Source organism: Lagopus muta, chromosome 14, assembly GCF_023343835.1.
Source record: "Lagopus muta isolate bLagMut1 chromosome 14, bLagMut1 primary, whole genome shotgun sequence".
Classification (NCBI taxonomy): Eukaryota; Metazoa; Chordata; class Aves; order Galliformes; family Phasianidae; genus Lagopus; species Lagopus muta.
Window position 1 is genome coordinate 2787578 of NC_064446.1, and position 18491 is coordinate 2806068.

At 46.4% G+C, this 18491-nt stretch overlaps 1 long non-coding RNA gene across 1 annotated transcript in view; it reads left to right on the forward strand.

The window, feature by feature from the left end:
- The window catches only part of LOC125700123 (uncharacterized), a 28056-nt gene extending 9810 nt beyond the window's left edge, over positions 1-18246 (forward strand). Inside the window, exon 2 of the long non-coding RNA XR_007379787.1 lies at positions 12684-18246. This is a non-coding gene — a long non-coding RNA (uncharacterized LOC125700123). The remainder of the gene's footprint in view (positions 1-12683) is intronic.
- The last annotated feature ends 245 nt before the right edge of the window (positions 18247-18491 follow it).

Consider the following 18491-nt stretch of genomic DNA (forward strand, 5'->3'; position numbering starts at 1 on the left):
AGCGTGGATGTGAGGCTGCTGGTAACCAGGGGAGTTGATAGAGCAAGGTGTTTTCTGTTGCATCCAAATTGGGTGTCATTGGGTGTTTTAAATTGCATTCATGTGTCCCAGTGCAGATGTCCATGAGGAGGTTGTGCACTACGCATGGTTTGGAGGCACCAAAGTGTGTGTGCCTGCAGGCTGAGACAGGTTACAGAAGGAAGAGCAAAAGAGAAAGGGGAGAAGGTGATGAGACTGTGGGGGTTATTTCTGTAATTGGGGGTGATTCTGATGTGGGCAAAAATTCTGCAGTTTTGTGTCCCCTTTGTAGTATTTTCATGTATCAAAACTATTTCAAATTGATGGCAAGATATTGTAAGTTTAATCCCTGCCAAGCACGTGACAGTATTTTCTAACCCCATTTGATCTCAGGAAATCTCCACGGTCTAAAGTTTGTTTTCTAAACACTGCTGTTATTCTGTGCTTCATTTGTTTTATGAGTTGGTGTCTGAGTTGGAAGTTTCCAAGCTAGATGGCTTACCTGCAATTAGTCAAGTGGCATTTGTTCTGTTCTGGATCTGTACTAGAATAACTCACATTTTGCTTTGCACTAGGTGTTTGCTCCCCTTACTGTGTGATTATATCTGCTTATTCATCTTACTGCTGATGCTGCTTATGTGTTGGACGAACTGGAAAAACCTACAACAGTGTATTGGATTCAAATAGTTTTGAGTATCACGCTTGGGCCATTCTTTATGTGGATTTGCCCACTTGTGAGAGTAGAGTCCTCGGCGGGTTGTGGTGAGATGCCATAAAGGATTTCTGGATCCACTGAGAAAAGCCATTCTATTTTTGTATGGAAGACTTGTCAGTCTCCCAGATCAAGAAGAAATTCTTGGCAAACACTTTCTCTGTGGCAATTTGAGGCCGGATCGATTTCCTTCTACTGATCAGTCCTAACAAGGGGAGAGATCAGGACTCCAAATAACTGAAAAGCTGATCTATGGCAATGATGTCATGCTCCAGCTGGGATATATTTCACAGAGGACTGTGCGTGTCACTTCCTTTGTGTTTCCAGGGTTCCCATAGCTGTGCATGAAGCCAGCAGTGAGCACGTTTGAGCTGTGAGCTGAGGTAAGAGCACTGGGACAGCTGTGCTGGTAGCACTGGCACGAGCAGGGTTCGTCCATGCAGGGCTGTGTGTTGCAGCTCGTTCTGTATGCCTCTTGTTCATGACAGAGCACACTAGCTGTGGAGAATGCTGGCTTTAGGTATGGCGCTGCAGCCTGCTGCAATGGCTGCATGGGAGATCTCCACCGCTCCATTTCCCCATTCCAAGCAGGAGAGGGCAGGGTCCTGAGTCACCAGATCTCAAGGAACCCACCTGCTGGCCTTCTGATGGCCTGCACGTGGACTTAGCAGCTCCTGAGGCTCCTGTAGAACATGCAGAAAGGTCCTGCCCATGTTCTGTGCAAAAGAGAAGCCTGCAGCCGTGAGTTATAAAGGAAAGAGCTTTGCCTTGACCCTGGGCTGGAGAAGTTGGGAGGCAGGGCAGGACCAAAGCACTTAGTGTGAGTTCTTCAGGAAACATCTCAGAACAGGCAAAGGGCTCGGATTTGCTTATTGACCAGCTGAATGTTGTTAAATAATGAGACAAAACAGTACTGAAAACTGATATTTTGCAGGCTATGGGAATTCCTTTGAAATAACTTTTAAAATATGATGCTTGTACCTGGTGTGTCCACCAGGATGTTTCCCAAAGCAGTTGTGTTGCACTCCTCATTCCAAAGCTCAATGCTTCTGGCCTTGCAGGGGGTATGAAGCAGGCTGGGTCTGAGAGCATCGTCCTCTGGGAGGAAGGCAAGGCTGCAGTGAGTGCTTGGGGCTGGCTCAGGTCTGTGCCTATAGCTCACGGAGCAGATCCAGCAGACAGGCACATATGTGATGAGTTGTGTTTTCATCAGTGAAATAATATGTGCTATATCTAATGAGCTCGGGTACAGTCTGACCGGGACAGCTGCCAGCATGGATTGCCTATTTCATTGCATGACACTGTCTAATTTCATTTTATTTATTGCCCTGTGTAGCACCTATAACAACAATGTCTGGGCGATGACAGAACAATCATTCTAACAAAATATACCATATAGTTTTTATGGCCTTTGAGACTTGTACTGGCAACTCCACGAGACACAAAGCTGAAGGAGAGAGACCACTATGCTGATCCTGTCTGGCAATCTCACTGCTCCTTGATGCACGAGCTGTTGGGATGGGGCAGGGGCTCGGCTCTGTCCATGTCCATCCCATCAGCCTTGGCCTGCCCAGGGCACCCTGAGGCAGAGATGCCCTTAGGTTGCTCCACTGAAGGCAGCTCAAAGAGCCGAGCAGTTTTCCTTCTTCCCCAAGGTATTACAAGTCCATGTTGGGCCACATGAACTGTCTGAAGCAGTGTTCCTTCATATGCTGTACCTTATTATAGTTGCTGCTTTCTGCTAAGCCATTTTTGTAAAATACAGTGCCTACAGAGCTTCTGTGGATGGGAAGTTCTGTGAGTGGGGAGGCTCCTCATCCACCTGCCCAGCCAGCGTCACACCTTACCTTACCTTCATATATATGTGAAGGGAATCTCACATTTCCCTCACATTTTCATTAGATGTTTCCAGACCTGTTTTGCTCAGAGTGTATTCTGGGTTTCTTATTCTCCTTGGTACTATATGAGTAAGCAGTGTCATGGTGCGTGCTTTCAGCTGGATGCTCCTGCTGTGGGGTTTGTTCTTTTCTCTATACCTTTGGTGACTGTAGCTGTAAGCTTGCCCTTCAGACCACTCTTGTTTTTTAATCAAAATTCATGAGAGCTCCGTTTTGAAGTTTGGTTTTGGTCCACCTCACACAGCAAGCTTCAAAAATTAGGGCCACAAATTTTTTTTTCAGAACTAAGAATGTAATTCTTACCTAGTATGCATGTTTAGTACTTTGGGTTTTTTTTGACTCTGCTCTGATCTAGCAGCATTGGGATTGTGCAGAGGAATTTTGGACTAGGAAAATGTGGTCTGAATACATCCAACTGTTGACCCCAGACTGCTTAATCCTGGGAGCAGAGCTGGCTGTGACCCTATTGCTGCAGTGAGCTGAGCTCATTGGCCACAGGGCTGCAGGACTGCTCTGTGCTGACTCCTGTCTGTCACCTCTTTCCTCAGCAGTTTGACAGATTTTCATTTAAATTGACTTAGAAGCCAACATGTAAAAGCCTAGCAAAGATGATACCTTAGTGAAATAAGGAGTGTAAAAGGTGACCCTACGAAATATGTATACCTAGACTCACTGAGCTCATTTTCTATTCTAAGTCCAATTTAAATGCCTGTGCTCCTTACAGTTGCAAGCCTGCATGAATCAGCAGCGTGTTGCTGTTGTGTTCTACACAGACAAAAGCTCAGTTTTTCAAGCAGCTTGTCTTTCACTGGGGACCATGAGGAAGGAGTGAGATCCCATTGCACCAGGCTGCACCCACTGACCTCATGCAGCTGGGCTGACCACTTTCCTGCCCATGTACATGTGGCACTGCATTGTGGAGAAAGCTGAGCTGCACTGTGCTGAAACACTGTCCAAGTTGAGCGTTGTGAAGGTATTTAGCCTTGGTCCACTGTTGTAGGATATTAGTGAGACAGGTTGCAGTGTTTAAATTCCCTTGAAACCAGTGGCAAGGAGACTCTGCAGCGTGCTCTAAAATAGCCCTGCTTGCATTTTCAGTGCCTTTAAATATCCTTAAAAATCAGGCTAGAGATTATTTGCCTGCAGTCAGACAGGATGTCTAGACCCAGGCTTGTATTGTAAGTGCAAGGCTATTCTGTTTCCCAGTAGATAGCTGCAGAACAAAATAATGAAATGAGAAGAAAAAAAATGAGATGATTATTTTTACAAATTCCTTAAAATGCATGAATATGGCAGTGCTCTTCTGCAAGACCAGAGTGTGAGCTGTTCTGCTGGTCTTCTGTGAGATAAGCTGCTCTAAGAACTTGGGTTCTGGTTTCTCACTGAGAGCCTCGCTTTTTCTGTTGGAAAAGCTAATATCCTAAACATATGTCCAATGATTGATTTCTCTGTATGCATATTCAGTGTGTGTAATGTTCTCTTAAGGGAACAAATACTGCTGTAGTTGAGTCAGCAAGACTGGAACATTAATTTAATTAGTGTTTTTTGGTCAATATTTACTAGCAATGACAAAACAACTTTTTGCAGTATGGGGAATATAGCATTGTATCTCCCAGTGCAATAGCTCATGGATAAAATGCTTGGTTAACCCATTAGAAGTCCTTCTAATCTGTTGCTAATAAAAATACAATTCAGTTTCCCTAAAGCATAATTTAAAAAAATCTGATCTATTGTTACAGTATAGCTCCAGAAGTTTTCGAACAAAGGATTTTTAATTACCATCATTGATTATGAAATCATGAAGGTGATTTAAATCATCTGATCCAGTTGCTCCAGTGATGTGATAGGGCATCACTTGTGGCCAGTCAGAGCACAAGCTCCTCATAGAGCCTTTTTGAAAGAAAATAGTCTTGCAGAGATCTTGCAACCAGCCGCCCTCTGTTCCTGAATGTGCTGGCCACTTCCTGACCCCAGTGGCCATTGCATCTACTGGTCCCTTATCCTTTATGGTCATGCCTGGGAATTAACATTAAATGTGAGAATGTACTTGGGGAGCCAACTGATTTTTTGGATCCCTCTGTCCAGTCTTGGAATGTTTACAGCTGATTGTGTTCTGTAAAGCATGTTTGCATTGTGCAGCATGTGGCTTTGGTACAAGAAGGCAGAAGCTTTTAGGATAGTCCTGAGGATACTGAAATGTATGTCCTCATGAAACAACACAGCCCCTGTAAGCGATGCAAGTTTGTGTCATCCAGGTTTGCTGTTGTCTTCTGGATCATGGGAAACTTCACCAGAGCACTGTGTAGAAGTAAGTAATCGGGCAAAACAATGGCAGGGCTACAGAAACAAGCAACTCGTGCTCTTGGGGAGCACAAGTCAAGTCATTCTTGTCATCAAACATCCCAGTCACCTGCTGGGATACCTGGGGGAAAAATTAGGGTAGCAAAACACATATTGTTTCTTTTGTTAAAAGTGCCAAGTTCGGTGGAGATGAATTGGCCATCTGTTCCACTCCCAGCAACGCTCTGGCAAGCCGTAAAGCTCATTTTTATATGTTGCCACTTTCCATCAGCGCTAACAAAAGTCAGAGAGAATTGTTTGGGTTTTTCCTAGAACATTCTTCCTTTTGACAACTTGCAACCAAGAGCCTTTTCTACAAGTTCTGTTCTCCCTCTGGCCTCCCCGTGTTTGCACAAGACATTCAGGTACCTTATCTCCGAGCAGGAGGGTAATCAGACACCTGTTTAGACTGGAAACTAAAACCCCTTGGTTGGCTTCACAACAAAGAGCTCTTGTCTAAGCAAACACTCCTCATCCTGGTGTTGGTCCTTTGGCTGACACAGGCCCTTGAGTTTGTGCAGTCCCTGTCCCATCTCTCTGTTACAGGAGGGACATGGCCTTCTCCCACTGTTCTCTTCCCACAGTAGCATGATGCAGCCATTAGGTGTGTCCTAACTGACTGTTGCAGTCTGCAGATGTGTTCTGCAGTACGCTTCTAAAGCTGCAAAATCCTCCCTTCATCCAAATGCTTGAATTCTTCTGGTAAAGCACATCTTCTACATGTTGATCACTGTTGCCCAGGGATGGTTTCATCAGTGCAGGAGTCTGTGTGCAGCGCATCGTATGTAGTGTGTGAGGTGCACAACACATCCTGAAAGGTATCAGTCCATGGATGTTAAATTGTGCCTTGCTCTGCTGAGCTCATGTTGTGCTCCCTCGTGTGAGGGGCGCATGGCTCTGGCAGGCAGGAGCTCCTCTTGACTGCCCAGGGATGGTGATGAGGTTGCTGGGGGAGCAGAGCGGAGGGCAGCTCCTCTGCCTCCACAGAGATGTGCTCCCGCCTGGAGAAATGGCTTTGTATGCATTCAGATTTTCCAAATTCCTGTAAATACTTTTAATAATAATTCTTTTACAGTGTTTTTCCCTTCCTGAATGACTGTTGCTGAATGCCAGCCAGCCATCTGAGCTCTCTTGTGTTAGGTTTCTGTATATGCATATTTTGAAATTCCATTTTGCTGAATGAAGCCTTTAAAGGATATTTCTGAGGTTTTTTTTAATTTGTTAAGGAAGTCTCCCTTCATTTTGGTGCTCCTTTGATGTTGCAAACAATTAACAAAATGAGTGCTGCTTCTTTTTGAAAAATACAACTGCATTTGCATTTCTCCTCGAAATATTTTTCCTAGAAAAATACAAGGAAGAGCTTCAGGAATTCTCTCATGTATTTATTCCTCCCCAGTCCCTTTGACATTAGCAAGTGTGCCTCTCGACAGCGTGTTTTCAGGTGTTCCTGCCCCAGCCATCCCCCCACAGAGCAGTGGGAGGGCAGCAGGTGGCTGAGCTGTGCAGGACAGGACCCCCCAGCCCTGTCCCAGCGTGTGCTTTGCATGGGACAAGGCCAGCAGAAGGTTTACCTGGCTGTGTGGCTCTCCCAGGCCCTGCTGCCCCAGCATCAGCAGCACAGTGTCGCAGCTCGTTGTCAGAGACCGTAAAATGAAGTAAGCAGCATCAAACAAATGTCCTGTGACAACTGTCAGGCCATTAAATTATAGAATAAATAATCACAGCCTATTTAGATACCTAATTAGCTTCTGTATGATTACTAGTGTATGAAATAATACTTCATTGCTGGAGAGGAGCCAAGGAATATTTATGTACCCCTCCCACTGCTGCATGGATTGCTGCTGGCAGGTAACTAAATCCAATAATTACTACCAGGCTAAAAAAAAAAAGCATGTCTGCTGTTCTCTCTCCAAATTGATTACAACTCAACAGAACAAGGGATGTGAAAGAAAGCCCTGGGAGCCAGAGGAATTTGAAACACTTGGTTTTGGGCATGTAACCCAATCCAGGTTGCTGAGGGACCGTGCCACCTGCTGCATGGGATGCAGGGCAGGAGCAGCAGGGCTGTGCATGCTCCAGGCAGTTTTAGCATGAAGACAGTCTTTAAACGAGCTGCACGCTTGCTGTGGTTTTGCCTTTCTCCTCACATGCTTGTGGTTCTGTGCCTTTTTGATGCAGTTTGCACCTGTGAAGGAATTGAGCCCAATTGCAATCTAAGTTTTGTCTGTATATAAGAATAAAAGGTGACAAACTGTAATTCTTACTTCATACCTATCCAGTAGAAAACCCTAACTCTGGGACACCTGAAACTGGTCTGGCATTAATGAGCATGCAGAAGTTCTGCTGGGGTGTTGCTGCTAATGCACCAAGGCACCCCAGTTTTTTGTTTCATCTGGAGAGTTTCCTAGAGCTGAATGTGAGGAGCTGAACCCAGGCAGCAGTTGCAGTGTGAAGAATTTCCAACTTGAAATCCAGCCCTGACAGCAAAGTAAAGCTCAGTGGGTGGCAGGGGGTATCTGGTGGGGATAAAGACTGCACTACAGAGTGTGCTGTGTATATATGGACCTGTCTCCTTGTGTTATTTCCATCCAGGGCTTCGGCTGACACTCCTGAGAAAGACAGGAATACATGGAGCTCCAGGTGCTTTGGTTGTTCCTGACCTTTGTGCATCTCATAGGTGGGAGTCTGCTTGCACTAAACTCCTGTAGCTGGGAGACAAGGTGTGCCAGCTCTGCCTTTGATGCAGGTGGGCTGGCACATGGCACATTGCTGCTTGGGATCAGGATGGGAGCATCCTGGGCACACAGCTCCCTCTGCCCTGCTATTCCAGCATTTCTGCTTGTGTGTTTTCAGGATGAGGTTTGGTCAGGGTGGCCTGTGTGGGGGCACCTGGGACTGCTTGAATGGCAGTGTGCTGGAGTGAGGGCTTAGCAGGGCGATGCTGACTTGGGCCCAATAGCACTGCTGGTGAAAGACAGAGGGATGCAGACAGGACATCTACTTAGGGGCTTCCTTTTCCTCTCCCCTAAAGAGGAGCTACAGCAAGGCTTCACCTCGTGTCTTTTTCTCCCTGCCTTCTGATAAGCAAACACAGCACTGAGGCTGACAGGGTGGAGACAGCTCTTAACCATGATGGCAGGGATTGGGGAGTGCAAAAAATTTACTGTCCTGTTCATCATTCTGTAGTGTGGTTATGGACATATGCAAGTGTCCATGCTTCCCAACGAAACAACCCCACACGTGTGTTCTCCCCCCTAATCTATCTCAGGCAGACTCCAACCATGGTTGTAAATTACATATAGACACGTGACATGGGTATGTTGTCAGGCTAGGATTTTTCCACTCTGTGCATTAATTTGACTCAACAGTGTTGCCCCAGTTTCTGCAGATTACGGAGTCCACACTCTCAATCATTTCTATTGCTCCCATAAGGAGAGAATTTTGCTTTATTTCTTTCTCGTGTGCTTGCACCTGCTGTGTTTCATTGTCCTCTTTAACCCCTTTGTGCCATAGGTATGTTCTCCCAAAGCTGTGTGCAGGGACCAGCTGCCCTGCCACGTGGGAAGGGCAGCCAGTGGGGCTCATGCTGCTGTGTGCCTTGTGTCGTCCTGGTAATCCAACTCTGGAAATGTGTTTTCAGTTTCTTCCTTTGAAATATGTAATGAGAAGTACTGCCAATGCGTACTGTATTCCTCTTCTGTTAGTTCCTTGAGTAGATTAACAGCTGTAAGAATGATGTCTTCTGACGGTGGTATTTGACACTTTGCATTATTTCAAAAACAAGGGGTGGGAGGGGGGAGGGTTGATCACCACATCAGTTTTTTCATATATTTGTTGTTGTTTTGTCTGCTTTGCCATTGAGTTGGGAGACCATCTCAATAGGCCAAGTTTGTCATTTTCTTTATTGATAAATCTATACCACTGTGCAAATAACTTACTTTCAAAGATCTCCTTTGGTTGTTCACTTCAGCAGGAAGAGGCTGTTCTTTAACACGCCTCTACTTGTTTTTAAACAGAATTCTGTTTAAAATCTTGGGGTTGATGGCCACTGGCACCCCAGCTCCCCGTGTTCCACCTGCTCTACTTGCAAGCATCCTCTCTGCACTGATTTTTTTTTTTAAACTAAAAGAGGGGAGATTTAAGTTAGATATCTGGATAGGTTGGGATCTGCCTGTGTTCAGGAGGGAGAATACCTCCAAAGGGTGGGAAACTGCCTATTTCTTAGTCTTGCAGTGAGGAAGAGATGTCTGGCAAACACAGGAAAGGTGTGTAATGGGTCAAGGAGAAGGAGAGGTCATGGTCCACATTCAAGGTCTCCAGAGGGCAGAACGACATACTCGTGTGTGATGTTGTGCTGATGATGCAGAAATTCAGCATGTGACAGATGTACCCCTTGTGCTTCTGGGGCTTTCCTCGAGTATTCTGACATACAGAACTTCAAGAGCCTGAGAATTTCCCTTCTACATCTCTATGCCTCATTAAGATTCACAGCTTGTCCCTTTTTTTCCTAACTGGCAATGCAGCTGTCCATCTGATGATGGTAGATCTCTAAGCCTGGCTCTGATAGAGCTGCTTCAGCTCCCAAGTCAGAGGTGCTGCTTTTTGTGCTGTCACTGAATCCTAGCATGACTTAGACCAGCTGGTGGTTTTCTTGAAAGTAGCTCAGCTGCTGTCATGGCCAGAAAAAAATGAGACTGTGGGCAAGCTTGAGAGCAAGCAGGATGTGAGCCCATGTCCTGCATCAGAAAGATGAACGCTGTGTGCCAACAACAGCTCAGGTGTGGACTTGGATTCTCAGTGCAGCTGCAGTTTCCCCTGCATGGAAGTTGCAATGATGTGAAACAGGAGAAAATACAGGTTTGCTTAATGCAGCAAGCTTCTCCCTGGTGTGTACTTTGATGAAAGTCCCTTCATCCCAGTCTCATGCAACCTTTACTGCCACTGATGACTTCAATGTTGTTCCTGTAGCTCATTCCAAACAGTCAAATATTTCCAGAGAAGTGTTTAATCACAGAGCATTCTTCCCATGTTTTATGACATTAGCTAAGAGTGAGTTCCCATCCAGGAGTTGAAGAAGTGCGTTTGTTTGATTATCCACTGTAATGTTTGTTTTTCTTCCTGTCAGACAGCAATGGGCTTGTCACAGCACATGTCACTCGGAGAGGAGGTGTGGGGGAGAGGAACGTGTTAGCACAGGGCTCTGCATGAGTCGAGGCACTGTTAGACGTCCCATGCGCAACCCTACAGACCTTCCCGGAGCCTCTCTCCAAGGCACAGTTTCCTTCTGGGTATCCAATGTTCCACCAGTGGGGAAGGAAAATGATGTCTGCGAAGGCGCTAATTGCTTGTGTTTATCAAAAGTCCAAGAGTCTGCAGAGAGCTGGGGGGGTATTTACAGCTCGGAAACTTCTCAGTGCCCAGCCACTTCTGAGCAGGCGGCCGCCACGATTTATGGCTCCGCTCACCGGCAAATGCTTCGCGCAGGGCTGGGTTGCGCTTTTAAGCGGTCAGATGTTTAGTATAGAAAAGATTAGAAGTGACTACGCTGGTACATGACTCAGAGCCTGCAGCAGTGAACAAAACATGCAAATTGGCAGTTTGTAAATGCTGTAGCAAATTACTGCGGCGCAGTTTGGCTCTGAAACAAGATAGGGCATCCCACTTTTAGGCAAGGGAGGTCAGCAAGCAGTGCTGATCTGGGTGAGGTTTGCGTGCCAGTCTTCACACTGCTGCAGATGTAGGAGCAGGGTTATCTCTAGGCTTTCATTGGAGGAGCCAATGGCAGGAGTTACTGCATCCATGCCTACATGATCCAAGTGCTCTTCCTGCCCCACCCAGCTTTTGATCTGTCCTGTTTAAAGGTGGTGATGGCTTTGAATTTAGTTACGAAAGCATAGGGAATATGATAAAAGCAAAACTCACAAAATGTTAATCTCCCCGTTGCAAGGCATTATGTACAGGCTGGCTGGAGGAGCTCAGCAGGGCTAGCCTCTCAGTTGAGGATGCGGTCCTGGACACTGCTGAAATGTCTGCTGGCTTCAGAGCATCCCCTGTGCAAACACACAGCAAGAAGGCGGCTGTGGCTTCTTGCTGCAGGAAAGGTCAGGAAAGCTTTCAGTTGCAGGAAAACTCCTGGCCGTGGAGTGCTGCTGCAAAGAGCACATATTCCTGCATAGCAGGAATATACTTACAAGTCACTCAAGCAGGATAGGTATCGATCATGTAGTCCTTGTAATACATGGGAGTGTATTCAAGCCATCTCTCTGCCATAAAAAATGACATTTCAATTGCTTATGATTGAACTGAAATTCGGAAGATCTCACTGCTTGTTAGGTTACCATTTCTCCAGAGGGTGGGTAAGAGGAAGGGTGACATGCTCCCTCAGCACTGCTGACCCATGGTGCATGCTGACAGACCCGCTGTTGGGGTGCACGTGTCCCACTTTTGGTTCTGGTGCCATGATTGAAGAGGCCATGGCTGCCCCATGCCAAGCCCTACTGCTGCTCCCTGACCCCATGGGGCTGAGCTGCAGGGAATGGTGGTGCCACTGGGGTAGGGTCCTTAGTGACGGGCTGGGCAGAGGAGGGGAACGTGAGTGCCTGTTTGAGAAGAGTCAGTTAAATTAACTTTTTTCCCAAGTCTGTTCTGCCTGTGTAGGAATGGGTGAATGTCCCTGTTTGTATCTTTACTCTTCCTCATCCTGTTTTCTCCCAGTCCCATACACATTTGTGTGTATGGGGGTTAGTTGCTGACCAAGGCCAACACACAACAACCAGGCAAGTCGTATCTGTAGAAAAAGTGGCCTTTTCCTTCAAAGAGAGGCTCGTTAGGCCAGGTTTGTGTTGTTCTGGCACAATGTTAAGGTAACGTTTTGAGGATTCAACCTCGAATTGTACACTTTCTGAGCAGGGGCTGCTTTTTTTTGTGGTTATACTGCATTTTTGATAGAGTCTTTGAATGTGAACAATACAGAGAACAGCGTTTACTGCTCCAGGTAAGATGTGTGCCAAACCTGGCATTTGGTCAGGCAGCAGTGACAGCCCTGGAACCTTTGTGGAAATCTATTATTTCATGTGCAGTAGTCAACACTTTATAAAAAGATCAAGCACCCAATGAATCATTCCAGAATTTATTCCAAGTACTGATGAAAAAAGAGGAAAGATAATCAACTTCAACTGCGTTGCTGGAGAACGTGGGCTAATTAAGAGCTTCACAGCCTTACAGAATATCTAGGGAAAACCACCTCCCCCCCTGCAGCACATGATTCCCTTGCTGGTCCTCTGCGACACTGTGTCCATACAAGGAAAGGTCTCAGAGAATGTGATCAGAAGTATTGCAGTGCTTTCTGGTAGACTTGAAGCAGGGATTTGCATTAGTCAGCAAGTTACTGGGGTAGCAGCTCTGAATTTCACGTCATCTTTGGCACTGTCACCTTCTTTTCCTCTAATGACAATAAAACTGTCATTGTAAACTCCTTTAATTGAAGAAGCAAGTGCAAACCTTTCAGAGTCATTGAAGTAGGGGATAAAATATGTGTTCTCAACAAAGGAAGTAGTGCTGGGTGGCTGTCAGACGTGGTTCTTAAGCATAAATACATTCCTGCTCAGAGTTAATCCACAGATTGAGTCTATAAAGATTCCACCCATTCCATTCTACTTTCAGAGCATAGCAGATAACAATATCAAATACTGACTTGATAAATATTTTCTAAACAGGTGGCAAAGATGTCACATGGTGAGACGCCGTTGTGATTGTTCTCCAAGGATTTTTTGCTCCTTTTTATGCCACGCAGACAGAAATATTAGAGTGTATGACAGTGTATGCAAATAATGCCCCTGACAGTCAGATGAGCCTGCTTATCTCTTCTGGCATAATTACACCTGGCATCACCTTCTTGCAAGTCTCCTCAGATTAAATAACACTGCCTGAGAAAGGAGAATACTCCAGTTCCTAGCACAGCAGCTGGAGTCCTTACGTGAGCCAAGCCAAAACTACTAAGTGCCCTTGGCTTCTTTGGGTGGCAGGATGCATACTGTGCAGCATGTGTTTATGCACCAAGAGCAGCTGACTGAGCAGAATCAGGCAAGGGAGCAATGGTGTGAGACTGTTGAGCTGGAGCTGGGAGCCCTGAGGAAGGTTTGCTTGAGCCCTGCCCAGGGCCTTCATCTCTTTTTTATATAAAGCTCTAGTGAGCTCTTCCATGGGTTTGTTTCCATTCAACTTTGTGCAGAATTGCTTTTCAAAATTGTTGGCTTAAGCAGGATTTCACTGGAGGCCAGCTGCTCTAAGCACCAACCTGACAACAAGGAGGCAAACGGGAGTGCTGAATTCCCTTCACTTCAGTAAAAAACCTTGTTGATGTAAATGGAGAAGGCTCATAGAACTGGAGGATGGAAAATACCTGCCAGGTCATCTTGTCAGCCCTTCTGCCCACCGAGGGCTTTTCCTTAAGTATCTTCTTGAGAATATTGATGGCTCTAGTTATAAAACCATTCAAGTAACAGGGCTTGTGTGGCTTTCCTGGGCCAGACAAGGTGTGCTCTTGGATAACTTTCCTTGTCTCAGAGCTTTCCCTGTCACTTTTATTAATGAGTTTTTGCTTTAGCACTGTGATACTTTTGTGATTTTCACCGATTCACACATTGGAGAGCCTCTGGAGACCACTGGCCTTACAGCTCGACCCCCTCCTGACATTCTGGAATCAATTTGATGCATATTTCTTGGGCTTTGTTTGACAAAAACCCACTGTGTTTGCAGCTTAGGCCAAACATCTCATGAATCACTTGAATAACAACTGGGAGAAGATTCCAGTTCAGAGCCTCGGAGCCGCAGCGGCTCTGCCACCCCGGAGCCCAGCCTTTGGCTCCTGTGCAGCTGTAGGTGCAGGCAGCATGGCAGCGCTGCATGGGGCCAGTCTGCATCACCCTGCCTGGAAATGGCCTTCAGCCAGACGTTCCTTTTTGACTGTCACCTGAGCACAGGGATTATCTCCAGCACTGCATTCACTGCCCTTACACTACCTCATGCTAAGCTCTGCGGTGCCGAGGAGTGCAGAGCAATGCTCCTTAAGGGCTGTTAGCGCTGAGGCCTGCAGAGCACGTAGGACTCGCTCTGTTCCCACTGACTGAGCTGGGTTAGGGCAGCCCAGAGCCACGCACTGAGCCACCCCAGCCCTGGCCGGCGGTGCACACAGCATTGGTGATGATGTGAGCCGTGGCGCAGAGCAGAGCCCGAGCGCAGGAGCAGAGCGGGGTCCAGCCGCGGCGTCCAGGCTGTCGTGCCAAGGTACTGCAGAGGCTTCGACCGCAAGTACATATTGCTGGCAGGACAACAGCAGTGAGAAAAACAGTCCCCAAGCAGTAAATATGGGCAAAGCTCTCGATATAATGGAAAAATACAGATGCATCTGCATTAGAGTGTAAGACCTCTAACGAGTTATTTCTATCCCCCCCGTTTCCTGCTAGTGTGGCTTTCCTAGAAATGGACACTGAGTCCTCGTTAATGGACCCAACTGGGGCCTCTGCCTGTACTGCCTTTCACTCACCTGCCTGGATACCCATTTATTCCTGGAACTGCAGCACTGGGAAAATAGCACTTTAAAGAGCTCTCGCTGAATTCTGTGGTTGAAAACCATGCAAAATGAGCTGAAGAAGTAAGTGTGTGGAGATACTTGCTGCTTTTAGTGTTCACGTTGTAGTGCAGTCAGTTGGGATCCAGCTTTGCAGAATGACCTTCTGTGTGTTACTTTTGTAAAAAGCCAGAAAGCAGATGCAACTCCTTAGCGTAGAACAGAGCTGGTGATAGGATCCTATATAGCTTTCCTGGAAAATGTTGATTTTCTGATACTTGTAGAGTCTATCTTTTGGAAATTCTCATTTTCTAGTAAAGCATTTGGCATAGTTTTATATATTTATGGGGTTAAAGTACTTCAAATCATACAAAAGTTTCTTCTGAGCATTTTTTGTTTCTTTCAGCCGGATTTTTTTTGAAGGTGAGAACTGCAAACTCACCAGGGTGCTCTCCTGTTGAAAACTGCCAACCATTGCAAACATCTTCAGCTGCTTTACCCTTCTCCCAGTGACCTTTGGACCATTTGGCTGATTGCAGCCAAATGCAATGTGGAAGTCGTGGAAGGAGCTCATCAGAACAGGTCTCGCTGCAGATAAGATGCCTGAGAGCCCACGGAGGCAGGGAGGAGCAAGAGAGCACAGCTGGGACAGGAGCCAGGGAACAGCTTGGCACAGTGCTTCATCCATCCTGTACCGCATCACCGCACTGCTTCCCTTCTCAGCATCTTTCTGGATGCATGTTGAAATGGAGGGCAAGTTCTGGAACAGAGGCACATTTTTCAGTACGCTATGCAGAGCCCAGTGTAACACACTTCTAATATCAGGTGACTGCTGTAATAAACAGCTATACAGACCGCTGGCCTGATCCATTCTCATACAACAGGAATTTTCCTGCTTTGTCTTTTTCTAATCAGTAATTCAAAAAGATCCTTCCCTGGAATTGCTGTAATCTCTGAAAATGACTGATCTGTCCTCGTCAGTATTTCTTTTCCTCCTCTGTTCTGAACGCTTCTCCCTGTTGTGCTGCTAATGCTCATCTGTATGCAGCTTTCCTTACGTTTTGGCAGACATGGGAAATTTCAGCAGCAGTAAATTTGAATGGATAGAATTAAGAAGGAAGACAGCTTTCTGGAACACAGAGCAAGAGCAAGGCTTTTTTCTTTTTCTTTTTTTTTTCTTTTTTTTTTTTTTTTCCTAGATATATCATCTATGAATTCTCACCTGGGACTGCTTTTATATAGAAAAAAAATCATGTGCCTAAATGTCTATTGGCTGCACCTGGAATTGGAAGTAGTCTTCTGCTCCAGTCGTATTTCTCAGTTGCCTGTCCCTGGAAGGAGCCCTCAGGATCAAACTTTGACTCGTCAGATTTTATTCCCCTGGCCTTTTTGCTCCCTGTGAACATGATATTCAGTAACTTGTTGTAGTAAACTGTTGGACTAGGCATGAGGTACCTATTTTTCTCTGTCTAGCAGTACAAAATAGATTGATTCTGGGTGCAAGTTGGTGTAAATCCACTTCTGTGGGGTCACGCTGATCTGTGCCACCAGAACTGTGAGCTGAGCCTTGCACCCTGAGCCAAGCCTGCTTCCTGCCTCCAGCACGTGCTCCTTTGTTCCCTGGGCTTCCTTCAGATCATCCTTCTTACCAGGGTAACCATATACTTCCCTGTGTGCCGTGCAGGAGGAATGCTGTGGGCAGCTTTCTAATCCCTGAACAAAGCTGGAGGCAGCACCTAGTATATCACATCTCCATGCACTGAACACGGCCCCTCCAGGCCTGGCCTGCCCACTTGACATCTCCTCAACCCGTGGGCATCTTTCACTCCCCAGAGCTCCTGCTGCACACCAGTACATCTTACATTAGGAATATTTTCCAGATGTTTGTCTTAAATTGGCCTCTGCTGGCTTCCTCCCCTTTTCTCCTAGCTGAACCCAGTTGCTTTGAGGAGGCTTTTCAACCGCAGTGCTTTTAAGCCAAAGCATTACAGGCTGGTAGCACCACAGGAAGTATTTTCACCGGCTCTGAAGCAATTAGTGACTACAGGAGTCCAAAAAACCCATGGGAGGAATCAGCATCCGTGGGGGCTTGCAGCCTGCAGGGACCAGCGTTCCTCCCACAGCACACCTCTCCACCTGGCTCCTGGGCCCAGTGTGCTCCTCGTCCTCACTTTGGGTCCTTGTCCTCTCTTATGGCCCTGTGCAGCAGTGTGTCCTGGAGACGTAAAGCAGCATGATGCCACCAATGTGACCTGGGTCCCGTGTATGTCAGGACCGTGCTGCTGTGAGGCTTATGGTGGTACTGAGTGGGGACACCCAGCTCAGCCCTTGAGAGCAACAGGCGGCTGTGCTGCTGAATGCAAAGCAGCACTCACAGCTCCATCCCGTGCCTGCATGGCCATGCTGGGGCATGGTGCAGAGGTGCTGCATGGTGCATATAGGGTTTTGAGATGCTTTGCTTTTCCTGGGTCTCAGTGTCCTATGTGTCACATTCCAGGGCTGGGCTGCTGGTATGGAGGAGGTTCCTGCTAGGAGGAGATGTGGGCTTGTGCCCTTAGCTTACTGGATTTGCTCTGCGTTACCCTCTGTGTGTCCTGGTTCCCTCCCTCCTTAAAAAAGAGACAAGAAAATTGACTGTGTTTGTCAGCAGCTGTTGGGGCCAGCTGTACCTATTGCTCTGTGCCCAGGGCATCAAATGCAAGCTGCATCCATTTCTCTGGGAGATCTCCTGGCCAGCTACACCCTTCCAGCAGAAACTCTACTGTGCCGGCAGTGATGTTGGGAGTTCATTTGCAGAATAGCTCTGAGAGTGACAGCTGTGACCTTGCACTGCGCATACAGAAGCCAACAGGACCAATTTCACCAGCCTGTCACCGTTACCATTCCTCCAAAAGAGAAGCTGAGGAATTCTACCCTCCTTACCTCTTAGGAGAATCTTGTTTTGATCTTGTTTTCATCCTATGTGGTCCTTAACCCCATCAGCATGTTTAATTAAGCACTATCCTAAAAACCATGATAGTAGGTTGCTTCATCTAAAGATATGGAATCTGTGACTTTATGAGAAGAAAGTTGTTTGCTTTTTTGGTATTGATCCACATAAAAATTAGCCTCTAAAGAAGAGCAAAATGTGTGCTGGAATGCGAAGGAAAGAGCAAGCTGGGCTGTGATGCAATACCCAGGAGCTCCACTTTGGGTCTGCAAGCTGCATCTGCAAACAGCAGCAGCAAAAACAACAGACGAGCTCTTTTCGTGATATGTGAAGTGCAATTATGAGGTGAAATATGAAGTTGGTATCTTAATATCTTAACGATTCTGAATTTATTTTCAAAGTTAAGCTGTACAGAATGAATCATTTATCAGTGGGCCATATGGAAAGGCACTTATCTAAACCTCCTTCCTAGTCCCAGGTGTGCCTCTTTGGCAAGAACAAATCACACACAGCATTTGGAAGAGAACTTAAATTCCAGATGCGCAATTTTAAAAGATGCATTTGCAAAAATAAAATAAGGCCAAATTCTGCAGTATGTTATTTTTCTGCAGCTTCAGTGAAGTTAATGAGGTTCCATGGGGGTAACTGACACAAACTACCACTCAAGGGATCCCCATTTTTACTGTGTTACTCCATTTTCATGCCAGCATTAGTTCCTGAGGAGCTAGTCAGTTGCAGGGAAGAGAACCCAATGAAAAGCGTCTGCTGCCTGAGGTTTTTATGTCCTATTCCTAAACATCAGCAGCAGCGCAGTGGAGGGAAGGCGCGTCTGTAGAAGCACTGCTGATCGATGTGGGGTAAAAGCAATATTCTACCTTCAGCTGCCTTCAAGTGAGCTTCTCCAGGTCCCTGACGTGAGAAAGGTGGAGCTGCTTTTTGCTGGCTGTGATGTCCTGTGTTTGCAGCACAGCCTGCTTCACTGATGAGAACTGCTCTCCGAGGAAAAGCCAGGAGGATCAAGTCAAG